The sequence below is a fragment of the Chiloscyllium plagiosum genome, chromosome 24 (assembly GCF_004010195.1).
Source record: "Chiloscyllium plagiosum isolate BGI_BamShark_2017 chromosome 24, ASM401019v2, whole genome shotgun sequence".
In the NCBI taxonomy this organism is placed as follows: Eukaryota; Metazoa; Chordata; class Chondrichthyes; order Orectolobiformes; family Hemiscylliidae; genus Chiloscyllium; species Chiloscyllium plagiosum.
The window spans coordinates 54,143,404-54,157,811 of NC_057733.1; the positions used below are offsets into that span (position 1 = coordinate 54,143,404).

Below are 14,408 nucleotides of genomic sequence, written 5' to 3' on the forward strand. Positions count from 1 at the left end.
GGCTGGGACGCTAAATGTCTTCAAGGCAGAAATTGATAAATTCTTGATGTCACAAGGAATTAAGGGCTACAGGGAGAATGTGGGTAAGTGGAGTTGAAATGCCCATCAGCCATGATTGAATGGCGGAGTGGACTTGATGGGCCGAATGGCCTTCCGCTCCTATGTCTTATGGTCTTATGGCTAACTAGTCTACCATGTAATTCTTTGTCAAATGCTTTGTTGAAGTCCATATGAACAGCAACTACTGCTCTACTTTTGTCAATCTTTTATTTGTCACCGCTTCAAAAAAACTTAATCAAGTTAGTGAGACATGATTTCCCATGCACAAATCCATGCAGGCGATCCCTAATCAGTCCTTGCCTTTTCAAATGTTTGTAAATCCTGTCTCTTAGAATCCTCTGCAAAGATTTACCCCCACTGACGTAAGGGTCACCAACCTGTAGTCCTGGCTTTTCTTTACAGCCTTTCTTAAATATTTAAGAAAGCCTCCAGTCTTCTGGCACCTCACCCATGGCTGTTGCTGATAAAAATGTCTCTGCAAGGGGTCCTGCAATCTCTTTCCTAGATTCTTAGTGTTCTGAGTTGCATCTGGTCAGCTGCTAGGGATTTAGCTACCTTTATGCATTTTAAGACCTGCAGCACCACCATTTCTGCAATGTGGACCTATTTCTAGATATCACTGTTAATTTCCTTAGCTACCATTCTTTCTCAGTAAATATTGAGAAGAAATAGTTAATAGCTCACCTATCTCCTGTGGTTTCACACGTAGTCATAGAGACATACAGCACAGAAACAGACCCTTTGGACCAATTTGTCTATGCTGACCAAGTTTCCCAAACTAAAGTCGTCCTGTTTGCCTAAATTTGGCCCATATCCCTCAAAACCTTTCCAATTCATATACCTGTCCAAATGATTTTTAAAAAATATTTTAATTATACCTACATCTACCATTTCCTCTAGCAGTTTATTCCATGAACAAACAACCTTTTGTGTAAAAACATTGCCCTTCAGGTCTCTTTTAAAATCTTTCTCCTCTCACCTTAAAAATATGCCCTTTAGTTTTGAACTCTCCAAGTCCAGGGAAATAACCTTTGCTATTCACCTTATCTCTGCCCCTCATGATTTTATAAATCTCTGAGGTCACCCCTCCACTTCCTATGCTCCAGTGGAAAAAGTCCCAACGTATCCAGTCTCTCCTGTGGCTCAAATTCTCCAGACCAGATAACATCCTTGTAGATCTCTTCTGTACCCTCTCTAATTTAATAATATCCTTCCTATAGCTTGACAACCAGAATTGTACACAGTATTCCAGAAGCGGTCTCACCAAAGTCTTGTGCATTTGCAACATGATGTCCCAACCCGTGTAATGAATGATCTCAGCAATGATGGCAAGTGTGCCAAATACCTTCCTCACTACCCTGTGTATCTGTGACACAACTTTCCTGAATCCCTTGGGGTCTCTGTTTGACAACACCACCAGAGACCTATCATTAACTGTGTAAGTCCTGCCCTTGTTTGTCTTCCCAGAATGCAACATTCACATTTATCTGAATTCAACTCCATCTGTTGCTCCTCAGACCATTGTTCCAATTAATCAAAATCCTTTTGTAATCTTAGATAACCTTCTTTACTGACAACTATACCACCACTTTTGGTGTCATCCACAAACTTAAGTGGGCGGCACGGTGGCACAGTGGTTAGCACTGCTGCCTCACAGCGCCTGAGACCCGGGTTCAATTCCCGCCTCAGGCGACTGACTGTGTGGAGTTTGCACATTCTCCCCGTGTCTGCGTGGGTTTCCTCCGGGTGCTCCGGTTTCCTCCCACAGTCACAAAGATGTGCAGGTCAGGTGAATTGGCCATGCTAAATTGCCCGTAGTGTTAGGTAAGGGGTAAATGTAGGGGCATGGGTGGGTTGCACTTCGGCGGGTCGGTGTGGACTTGAAGGGCCTGTTTCCACACTGTAATCTAATCTAATCTAATCTTAAGAACCGTGCTTTCTAAATTCTTGTCCAAATCATTTATATAAATGACATACATCAGTGGACCCAGCACCGATCCTTACAGAACACTGCTGGTCACAGGCCACCAGTCCAAAACACAATCTTCTACTGCACGCTGTCACCTGGTCAAGCCAATTTTATATTCACTTGGCAACCTCTCCCTGAAAACCAAGTGATCTAACGTAGCCTCATTGATCTCTCTTGTAACTCCTTTGCTCTTAATTTATTTATTCATTCATGGAATGTGGATTCACGGGACCAGACCAGCAAAAATTGTTCATACCTACTTGCTCAGAGGCAGTTGACAGTCAACTACACATTGCTGTTGGTCTGGAATCTTATGTAGACACATTAAATGACGTTGTTGATTGTCACAAAAATTCATGTGGTTCACCAATGGTTTCATGGTCATCATTAGATTTTTCTTGACCAGAGCCTTAATATCTCTAGTCATCCAATATTCCCATCACATGCCAACCTTGCCCTTCACACTAATGGGAACATACTGTCTCTTAACTCTCATTATCTCATTTTTGAAAGCCTCTCACATGTCAGATGACCCTTTACCTGTGAATAACCTCTCCTAATTAACTTTTGAAAGCTCCTGTCTTTCAAAAGGAGTTGGCCTTACTCCTGCCTATTCTTTTCCATAACTATTTTAAAACTAATAAAATTATGATCACTGGTCCCAAAGTGCTCACCTACTTACATCTTAGTCGCTTGTCATGCCTTATTTCCCAAGAGAAAATTGTTAGTCACAGGAGAAGAACAAGAAGACTGGAGAATAGCCAATATTGTTCCTATCTTCAAGAAGGGCAGCAGAGATAATCTGGGAAATGACAGATTGGTGAACCTGACATTGGTGACAGGGAATAATTGGAGAAGATTCTTGGGGATAGCATTGACTCAACAGTTGAAAAAATATGGACTTATTATCAATAGACAGCATTGTTTTATATGGAGCAGGTAATTAGATTAGATTAGATTACTTACAGTGTGGAAACAGGCCCTTCGGCCCAACAAGTCCACACCGCCCCGCCGAAGCGCAACCCAACCATACCCCTACATTTACCTCTTACCTAACACTATGGGCAATTTAGCATGGCAAATTCACCTGACCTGCACATCTTTGGACTGTGGGAGGAAACCGGAGCACCCGGAGGAAACCCACGCAGACACGGGGAGAACGTGCAAACTCCACACAGTCAGTCGCCTGAGGCGGGAATTGAACCCAGGTCTCTGGCGTTGTGAGGCAGCAGTGCTAACCACTGTGCCACTGTGCCGCCCACAAATTCTGAGTTAACTGACCAGCAACACTAAATCTCCATCACCACCCCCTGCGCTGGGCCCACCATCACAGGAGCTGCCACTTTAGGCGCCAGCTCTTCACCTCTGGGCCCACCGTGCCAACACCACTGCCCGCACTGAACCCACAACTGTCCACAACCAGGAATGCCAAGCTCCACTGCCATCTCTGAGGCCAGGAGTTTCTCTTCTGGGCCTACTGCAACCAGGAGTTCCTGGCTCTGCTGCCAGACCAGGCTGCATCAATAGTCCCTCTCCTGCTCCCCTCCTCAGAGATTTTGCTTTGCCGGTGCTGCCATCTTAAAGAGTGTGATGGCACTTCTGCTGCCTCTGCTTGCTAGAGGAGGTATGCTGCCGCTGGCCCCAAACACCGGGAGAATGTCCTTGCTACTGCTGCCACTATTCATCAGGAAGTGCCACACCCCCTGCCACCACCTCCAACCTCAAAGAGGCTGCCACCACTCCACACATAACCCACTCTCACTGATGCTGTCGACTGACTTACAAAAGAAAAGAAAAATGAAAGAAAAGGGAAAGAAGAAAAAAATGATGGGAGCGGATGAGCCTTGGGTAAGAGCCTGCATGCAGCACTGCTACCCTACCGCCATCTTGAAAAGTCCAAATACTGATCAACTTATGCAAGAAAGGATGTAAATGTGTTGGAAATGTCTCACAAACGTTATTGAAGAAGTGACAATGCTGATTGATGAGGGCAGGGCAGTGGATGCCCATATGAACTTCAGCAAGGCCTTTGTCAAAGTCCTTCATGGCAGGCTGATACAGAAGATGAAGTCGCATAGGATGGCATCCATGGCGAGCTGCTAAGATGGATGCAGAACTGACTTAATCGTAGAAGCAAGAGAGTAATGGTGGAAGGGTGTTTTACTAACAGGAGATCTGCAACTTTTGATGTTCTGCAAGAATTAGTGCTGACACCTGTGTTGTTTGTTATATATAAAAATTATTTGGAAGAGTATATTGGTGATCTCATTGGTAAGTTTGCAGACAACACAAAGATTGGGGAGCTCTGGATAATGAGGATTGCCAGAGGATATAGCAAGACTTAGGCAGAGAAATGGTAGATGGAATTTAATCTACTTGTGAAGTGAAGCATTTTGGAACATCTCATCAGAAGGGAAGTATGCAGTAAATAGCAGAACCCTCCAGAAACATCAATATACAGAGACATCTAGGCATACAAGTCCACAGCTCCCTGAAAATGGCAGTTCAAGTGGATAAGGTGGTCGTGGAAAGTGGCAGTTTAACTGGAAAACGTTTGGCTTTCTTGCCTTCTTTGGTTCAGCCATTGAATACAAAAATTGGCAAGTCATGTTACAGCTATACAAAACTTTAGTGAAGCCACATTTGGAATATTGCATGCCATTCTAGTTGCCACACTACATGAAGGATGTAGAGGCTTTGGAGACAGTAAACAATTTCTGTACTAGATGTTGCCTGATTTGGAGGGTATTAGCTATGAGGAGAGATTGGATAAATGTTAGTTGTTTTCACTTGAATTATAGGAGGCTGAGGAGATGATAGAAATTTACGAAATTATGAGAGACATGAATAGAATGGATAGTTGGAGTCTTTCCCCCAGGGTACAAATGTCAACTAGTTGCGGCCATAGCTTTAATGTCAAAGAGAGAAAGTTTCAAGAAGATATGAAAGACAAGTTTTTTTGTTTAAACACGGAGGTGGCAAGTGCCTGAAATGCACTGCCATAAGACATAGGAGCAGAAATTAGACCATTCAGCCCATCAAGTCTGCTCTACCAATTAATCATGCCTGATAAATTTCTTAACCCCATTCTCCTGCTTTCTCCCTGTAATCCTTGATCCCCCTGATACTCAAAAACTTATCTATCTCAGTCTTAAACATACTCAATGACCTGGCCTCCATAGCCTTCTGTGGTAATGAATTCCATAGATTCACCACTCTTTGGCTGAAGAAGTTTCTCCTTATGTGCGTTCTAAAAGGGCTTCCCTTTACTCTAAAGCTGTGCCCTTGGGTCCTAGTCTCTTCTACCAATGGAAACCTCTTCCCAACTTCCACTCTGTCCAGGCCATTCAGTATTCTGTATGTTTCAATTAGATTCCACCTCATCCTTCTAAACTCCTTTGAGTATAGACCCAGAGTCCTCAAATGTTCCTCATATGTTGGGCTTTTCATTCCTGGGACCATTTTTGTGAACCACCTCTGAACATGCTCCAGGGATAGCACATCCTCCCTGAGATATGTGTGCCCAAAACTGAGCACAATACTCCAAATATGGTCTGATGAAAGCCTTATAGAGCCTCAGAAGTACACCCCTGCTTTTACATTCAAGTTCTTTCAATATAAATGCCATCATTGCATTTGCCTTCCTAACTACTGACTCAACCTGCAAGTTTACTTTGAGAGAATCCTGGACTAGAACTCCCAGGTCCCTTTGCACTTCAGGCTTCTGAGTTTTCTCCCCATTTAGAAAATAGTCCATGCTTCTATTCTTTGTACCTAACTGAATGACCTCACACTTTTCCACATTGTACTCCATCTGCCATTTCTTCACTCACTCTCCCAACCTGATCCAAATCCTTCTGCAGCCTTTCCGCCTCATCAGTTCTACCTATCCTCTCCCTGTCTTTGTATCGCCTGCAAACTTAGCCAGAATGCCCTCAGTTCCTTCATCTAGATCGTTAATGTATGAAGTGAAGAGTTGTGGTCCCAACACTGAGTCTTGCGGAACACCACTTGTCACTGGCTGCCATTCTGAGAAGGAACCACCTTGCCTCTGACACCATGGGCCCTTATCTTACTCATAGCTTTCTGTGTGGCACCTTGTCAAAGGCCTTCTTGAAGTCCAAGTAGATAACATCTATTGGCTCTCCTTGGTCTAACCTGCTCGTTACTTCCTCAAAGAATTCTAGCAGGTTTGTCAGGCATGACCTCCCCTTAATGAAACCATGCTGACTTTGCCATATTTTACCATAAGCTTCCAAGTATTCAGAAATCGCATCCTTCACAATGGGTTCCAGGAACTTTAGCCTCACCTTGGTTGTGGGTTATCAGTCTGTAAGTTTCTGTCTTTTGCCATACTCCCTTTTTAAACAGGTGTCACCTTAGCAATTTTCCAGTTCTCTGGGACCCTCCCTGATTCTATCAATCCCTGGAAGATCACCACTAAGTCCTCTACTACCTCTTCAACTCTCTCCCTTAGAACTCTGTACTGTAGTTGATCTGGTCCATGTGATTTATGCACCTTCAGGCCATTCAGTTTTTCTAGCGCCTTCTCCTTGGTAATGGCCACCATACTCAGCTCTGCCTCCTCACTCTCTTGAATTTTTGGAATATTACTCGTGTGTTCCATCGTGAAGACTGAAATGAAGTAGTTATTCAGTTCCTTAGCCATTTCCTTGTTCCCCACTCCTATCTCTCCAGTGTCATTTTCCAGCCCAAAGTCCACTTTTGTCCTTCATATATCTAAAGAAACTCTTACAATCTTCCTTTATATTACTGACTTTATATTCCTTTATATTACTCTCGTTTAGTCATCTCCCTTCTAATTTTTTTTGTTGCCCTCTGTTGGTCTTTGTAAGGTTCCCAATTCTCTGGTTTCCCACTGCCCTTTGCTATACAATATGTTTCTCTTTTGCTTTTATGTTATCCCTGACTTCTGTAGTTATCCATGGTTGCCTCATCCTACCTGTACCAATGCATCTTTTTCCTCAGGATGAATTTTTGCTGTGTCTTCTGAATTGTTCCCAGAAACATCTGCCATTGCTGTTCCTCGGTCTTTCTTGCTGGCTTCCCTCCCAGTCAATTCTACCCAGCTCCTCCCTCATGCCTCTGTCATTGCCTTTATTCAGCTATGATGCTGTTACCTCTGATTGCAATCTGAGAGGGGGAAGATAAATTCAATCGTATTAAGATCACTGCCTCTAAAGGTTCCTTCACCTTAAGCTCCTTTATCAAGTCTGCCTCCTTGCACAACACAATGCAGTATTGCCTGTTCCCTAATGGCTCCACCACAAGCTGCTCCAAAAAAATTTCCACAAATTCCTTTTCTTGCAATCGACTGTCAACCTGATTTCCCTAGTTTACCTACTTATTGAAATTCCCCACAATCACTGTAACTTTGCCTTTCGTATGCATATTTCTTATCTCCTGGTGATCTTGCACCCCAGCTCCTGATTACTGTTTAGAAGCCTGTACATAACTCCACTTATGGTTTTTTCACCTTTTGTGGTTCCTCAGTTCTATCCACACAGATTCGGCACCATCTGACCCTACTTCGTTTCTTTCTATTGACTTAATTTTGTTTCTTACTGAGGAGGCAACCCCCATCCCCTCTGCTTGAATATTCAGCTGCCAATCCTAATCCCCTTGCAGCCTCGTTTGCTGGAGGTGGTTGAAGCAGGTACAATGGTAATGTTTAAGAGGCATAGTGACACATATATGAATAGAATGATATGAACAGCGTGGAGGCAGCAGGGGTTACGATGTTCATTGTTTATGGAACAGACCGTTTCAGTTTCTGAGGAGCCACAAATGAGACTGAACATTGTCCAGTCAATGAACAATGTTTTGGGTCCACTGTTGTTTGTCATTTATATAAATGACCTGGATGAGTTAGTAAATTTGTGGGTGACACTAAGGTCAGTGGAGTTGTGGATACTGACAAAGGATGTTTTAGGCTACAGAGAGACATAGATAAGCTGCAGAGCTGGGCTGAGAGGTTGCAAATGGAGTTTAATGCGGACAAGTGTGAGGTGATTCACTATGGAAGGAGTAACAGGAATGCAGAGTAGTTGGCTAATGGCAAGATTCTTGGTAGTGTAGATGAGAAGATCGATCTCTGTGTTAAAGTATATAGATTCTTGAAAGTTGCCACACAAGTTGATAGGGTTATTGAGAAGGCATACCATATATCAGCTTTTATTGGTAGAGGGATTGCGTTTCTGAACCATGAGATCATGTTGCAGCTGTACAAAATTCTGGTGTGGCCACACTTGGAGTATTGCGTACAGATCTGGTCACTGCATTATAGGAAGGATGTGGAAGCTTTGGAAAGGGTTCAGAGGAGATTTACTTGGATGTTGCTTGGTATGGAGGGAAGGTCTTAAAGGAAAGGCTGAGGGGCTTGATGCTGTTTTCGTTCGAGTGAAGAACGTTCAGAGGTGACTTCAGAGACATACATGATAATCAGAGGGTTAGATAAGTTGGACCGTGAGATCCTTCTCCCCTGGATGGTGATGGCTAGGATGAGAGGATGTAGTTTTAAAGTGAAGGATGATAGATATAGGACAGATGTCAGAAGTAGTTTATTTACGCAGTAGTAGGGGCATGGAATGCACTGCTTGCAACAGTAGTAGACTCGCTGATGTTAAGGGCATTTAAATGGTCATTGGATAGGTGTGTGGACAAGAATGGAATAGTGTAGTTTAGCTGGGCTTCAGACTGGTTCCACAGGTCGGCACAACATCGAGGGCCAAAGAGTCTATACTGCGCTGTAATGTTCTATGCTCTATCATAATGTTGTTGTGCCTTCCCTCAGTCAAAGCAAAATGCTGAGGGACACAGTATAGTTTTACCTCCTTCATCTGTATTCTGGGCCCTGGAGGGAGAGAGAACGATTATCTATGTGCACAGAGACATGAATTCATGGTCTTCTCTAGAAGAGCAGTTTTTCAATGAATTATGCAGTCATCTTACAGAGAGGAGCATCTAGATAAGGCAACGTACATATTGATTGGGTGACTGTTACAATCAGCAAGTGTCGATAGTAAAGATTAAGCCATCTGCTGTTAGTCAGTGAATACTTTTCACCTTGTTAAACTGACCTCACCTGCTGAATGCTTCCAATATTGTTAAATGGCTGTACATAATGCTTTTTAAGTTGTTAACCCATTACCCTTGCCTGCAGCACCCCATTGTTAACTGCAAGTTCTTATCTGATCTGAGTCATGCTCAGCTGAACCTCTTGTTTCACAAAACTCAGAACCTAACTCTTTCCTTGCCTGCTTATACCCATACACATTCTCAATAATTCCAAGTGCTGATCCATGCTCTAAGGTTGTCACCCTTATTCCTGACACTTCTCACATTAAAATAGACACACTTCAACTCATCACACTGCCTGCACCTTTGCACTACCAAGTGCCTCTCCCTCCTCTCAGACTCCCCGCACACTTTATCTGGTTGTTCACTACCTACTCCATCATCAGATCTGTAGTTCCAGTTCCGACCACCACCCCCCCCCCCCCCCCCCCCCAACCTGCCAATCTAGGTTAAACTCTCCCGAAGAGCTCTAGCAAACCTCCCATCCAGGATATTGGTGCTCCTCCGGTTCAGGTGCAACCCAGCCCACTTGTACATGAAGAAGGGTTTATGCCCGAAACGTCGATTCTCCCGTTCCCTGGATGCTGCCTGACCTGCTGCGCTTTTCCAGCAACACATTTTCACCACTTGTACATGTTCAACCTTCCCCAGAAGGTATCCCAATGATCCACATACTTTAAGCGCTCCGTCCTGCACCAGCCTGCAGCCATGTGTTCAGTTGCATTTGCGCTCTATTCCTAGCCTCACTGGCACATGGCACCGGTAGCAATTCTGAGATTACTACTCTACTCGTCTTGCCTTCTAGCTTCCAGCCTAACTCCCTATATTATCTTTTTCAGATCCTTATCCTTGTAAGTCTCTTCCAGGAAAGAGTTACCGAGTTGATTGCAAAGTGCTGGCTTCACTTTTGTCCTCCTACATCATATTATTGCTGCCTCTCAACAAAATATACAAGGATATGGTAGTCTTTGACTTTAAAGTCAGAATTTTTGCAGTATGTAAAGGGCCCTTTGGCACATTATGTCTGCACCAGTCAAAAAACGTTCATCTATTGTAATTCCGTTTTCCCTCCTTGGTCCATAGCCTTGTATGTGTGCATAATTGTTACTAGCTTTCGCGCTGTGTTCTCGCTCAACTCTATTAACTTTTATAACTATGTTTTCTGACATTATATCTACCCCAATGCAGTACAAATTGCAGCTTGTTAAGAACTTCACAGCGTTATGACACAGGGTAAACTCTCCTTAATTTAAAACCAGCAATACATAAAAGATTTATCCTGTATAGTAATCTGTAAAAATTCGAGTGGCCAAGAATTTATGTAAAATAAAAATTAACAACTTTTATTTCTTTAAGTGTAGCAGAGAATAATTAACTAACCACTATTTACAATTTCTTTCTCTAACCGATCTTTTACCTTCCCTTCTCTCATACTAGTCCGATAAAACTCCCAATTAAGATTTACAAAACAACACTTCTTATCTCAAAACCAGGCAGCTTTAGGTTCTTGTCTTCGGATTTTCTTGTCGTCTTTTCTCCATGTTATGAATTGGTGTGTTATAGATTACTGATCGATAAGGTACTTTTAAGAGATTTCTTTTTCAAGGAACCTGTTGCATGTTAGAACTTGGCAGTTCTCCTCTCAACCGTTCAATTTCCTCCCAGTCTTATACCCCCGAGCATTGGATGGTGTCATTGGCTTTGAAGGTTGTCAATATAGTCAATTCAAACTTGATTGGAAATTGGTATTTTTTGGGGGGTATAATTTAAACTGGCCGATTTTGAATTTGTTTTTTTTTCTCCAGGCAACGAACTACTTGAGTTGTTCGACCCAGTGTTACATACATTGTTGCCTTATTGAGAACACTTTGTGCTTTGTCCGGTAGTTCTGCTGCTTTTAACTCTCTCAAAGGTACACCCACATCTTCATAAAACCAGCCTGCACTTGCCCAAGAATGTAAGGGTCTGAAATGGTTGATGCTGAGGAGCACAATAAGCCCTGCTGTCTGCTATCTGATGTCATAAGGGCTTTGTGAGAGAACAGCTTAGGATCTCGAAGATCCTAAGATTCAAAGAACTAAGACCTCCATCTGGATCTTCCTCTTTGTCCTTCTAATGATATCTGTCATGTTTATGTACCTTAAACCTGATTGCTATTGTTTCATAAACTCCATTTTGACTGATCCTGCATCGATTCCAGACTACATTCAGACCAACAGAATGTGGATCTGAATAGGACAACCAGTACCTACTACAAATTCAAAACCTTCAGAAACTGTTCTCCTTCCGGATCCTCCACTCCACACTTGCAGCCATGCGCTGCCACCTAATCTGCCACAATCTCTCAGAACTGCAAAGGACTTCTGCAGTTTTACATCTTAGAAGAATTCACACACTGAACAAATGCTTTTTCTACAACATATCAGACATCAAAAACTGGAGGTACGACAAATGTTTGTGGACCTACCTGAATAGTCTGGATTCCTTGACCATTCTCGAAGCTTCCCCTGGCCTCCTGAACTGCTCGGCTGCTATCAGCCATGTGGCCGCTTCAGCTACCACCACTGTGGCGAATGATGGCGTCACTTTTGTCCCCACTGCCTGACAGCCCACCGCTACGGCTGACTATGCCACCTCTGTGATCGTTGGCCAGACAACCACCTCCTCGACTGCTGGCCAGAAAACTGCTGTCGAGACAGCTGCAAGATCCACCACCATCGAAACCAACGAGAGCCCTAACCACAACATCACTTGCACCTCTGTTGCTGCTGCCACAGCCACGTCTGCCTCCACCGACATCACCTATGCCACGCCTTCTGCCACTTTTAACCCCGTGGCCACAACCACTTCAGCCTTCACTGACCCCACTCATTTACACACCACCGACAGAATCGCCTATGATGCACATTACCCCACTTCTGCCCCCGCAGATCCCACAGTCACCATCTTTGTGCCCCGACGCCCAGGGTGAACGTCACTTCTGTAAATGATGTCGCCGTCTGTCTCTCTACTACCACTCCCACTCCAGTTACAGTCTCCACCCGCACTCCCAGCTCCAGCCCTGCCGTGTTTACACCAACCTCCCCTCCAGTCCTCAGCAAACGCCTTGCCTTCATCCCCCCCTCCGCTCCTGGATCAACAAATTCAGCACGTGTTGCGACATCAAACACTTCTTCCACTGCCTCCACCTCTGAGCTTACTTTTTCTACCAAGACTCCCCGCATGCCCTGTGCCGATCTGTTGCCCGCCCTCAACCTCTTCATTTCCAACTGCCACCAAGACATTGACCGCCTCAAAATGTCCACCTCTGTCACCCACTCCAACCTCTCACCCTCACAACGCGCAGCTCCGCATTCCTCTGCACTAACCCCAACCTCCCCATCAAACCAGCAGACAAGGGTGGGGGGAGGGGGCTCATTGGTAGTTTGGCGCACTGATCTCTACACTGCTGAAGGTAGATGCCAACATGAAGACACTTCCTCCGACTGCCCCATTGATCAGGACCCCCCCCTCCTCAAAAATCACCAAACTATCATCTCCCAGACTGAATACAACCTCATTACCTTGGGCAATCTCCCACCCACAGCTTCCAACCTCATAGTTCAGGAACCCCACACTGCCCGGTTCTACCTCCTACCCCAGATTCACAAACCTGACTGCCCTGTCTCGGCCTGCTCCTGCCCCACCAAACTCATCTCCACATACCTTGATATCTTATCCCTCCGGTCCAGGAGCTCTCCACATACGTTTGGGACACCACCCACGCCCTCCACCTCCTCCAAGACTTTTGTTTCCCTGGCACCCAACGCCTCACCTTCACCATGGACACCCAGTCCCTCAACATCTCTGTCCGCCATGATGCGGGCTTCCAAGCCATCTGTTTCTTCCTCTCCTGGCATCCCCACCAGTACTCCTCCACTGACACACACATTCGTTTGCTCTAACTGACCCTCACCCTCCATAATTTCTCCTTTGAATCCTCCCACTTCCTCCAGACGAAAGAGGTAGCCATGGGCACCTGCATTGGCCCCAGCTATGCCAGTCTCTTTGTTGGTTACGTGGAATAGTCCATCTTCCGCAGTTGCACCAGCACCATTCCCCACATCCTCCACTACATTGACTGTATCAACGCCACTCCATTCTCCCACGAGGAGGTTGAACAGTTCATCAACTTCACCAACACATTCCACCCTGCCCTTAAGTTTGCCTGAACCATCTTAGACACACACCCCCTCCTCCCCTTCCTGGACCTCTCTATCTCCATCAATGGTGACTGACTCAACATGGACATCTTCTACAAACCCAGTGAAAGTAAGCACTGTGGATGCTGGAGATCAGAGTCGAGAGTGTGGTGCTGGAAAAGCACAGCAGGTCAGGCAGCACCCAAGGAGCAGGAGAATTGACATTTCTGATGAAGGGCTCTTGCCATAAATGTTGATTCTCCTGCTCCTCGGATGCTGCCTGACCTGCTGTGTGTTTCCAGCACCGCATTCTAGAATCTTCTACAAACTCACTGACTTCCACAGATACCTGGACGACACCTGCTCCCACCGTGCCTCCTGTAAAAATGTTATCCCTTATTCCCAATTCCTCTGCCTCCACCGCATCTGCTCCCAGGAGGACCAATTCCACCACAGCACACACCAGACGGCTTCCTTCAAAGACTGCAATTTCCCCTCCCACATGGTCAATGATGCCTTCCAGGGCATCTCATCCACTTCCCGCACCTCTGCCCTTGAACCCCACCCGTCCAAACTGCAGCAAGGACAGAACCCCCCCGGTCCTCACCTTCCACTGAACCCACCCCCTATACATCACATCATCCTCTTCAATTTCCGCTACCTACAAACGGACCCCACCACCACAGATATATTTCCCTTCTCATCCTATCCGCTTTCTGTAAAGGCCATTTTCTCTGCGATTGTCTTGTCAGGTCCACGCCCCCCACCAACCCACCCTTCCCTCTCGACACCTTTCCCTGCCACCGCAGGAATACAGCCTGTGCCCACAACTCTCCCCTCACCTCTGTCCAAGGCCCCAAAGAAGCTTTCCACATTCATCAGAGTTTTACCTGCACTTCCATAGTGTATTTACTGTATCCGTCACTCCTGATGTAGTCTTCTCTACGTTGGGGAGACAGGGTGCCTACTTGCAGAGCACTTCGGAGAACATCTTCAGGACAAACGCACCAACCAGACCCACTGCTCCAAGACCGAACACTTCAACTCCCCCTCCCACTGTGCCGAGGACATGCAAGTCCTGAGCCGCCTCCATCGCCACG

At 45.2% G+C, this 14,408-nt stretch overlaps 1 protein-coding gene across 4 annotated transcripts in view; it reads left to right on the plus strand.

The window, feature by feature from the left end:
* The window catches only part of spag9b (sperm associated antigen 9b), a 293,766-nt gene that overhangs the window by 27,708 nt on the left and 251,650 nt on the right, over positions 1-14,408 (plus strand). The gene's annotated exons all lie outside the window — the stretch shown is intronic.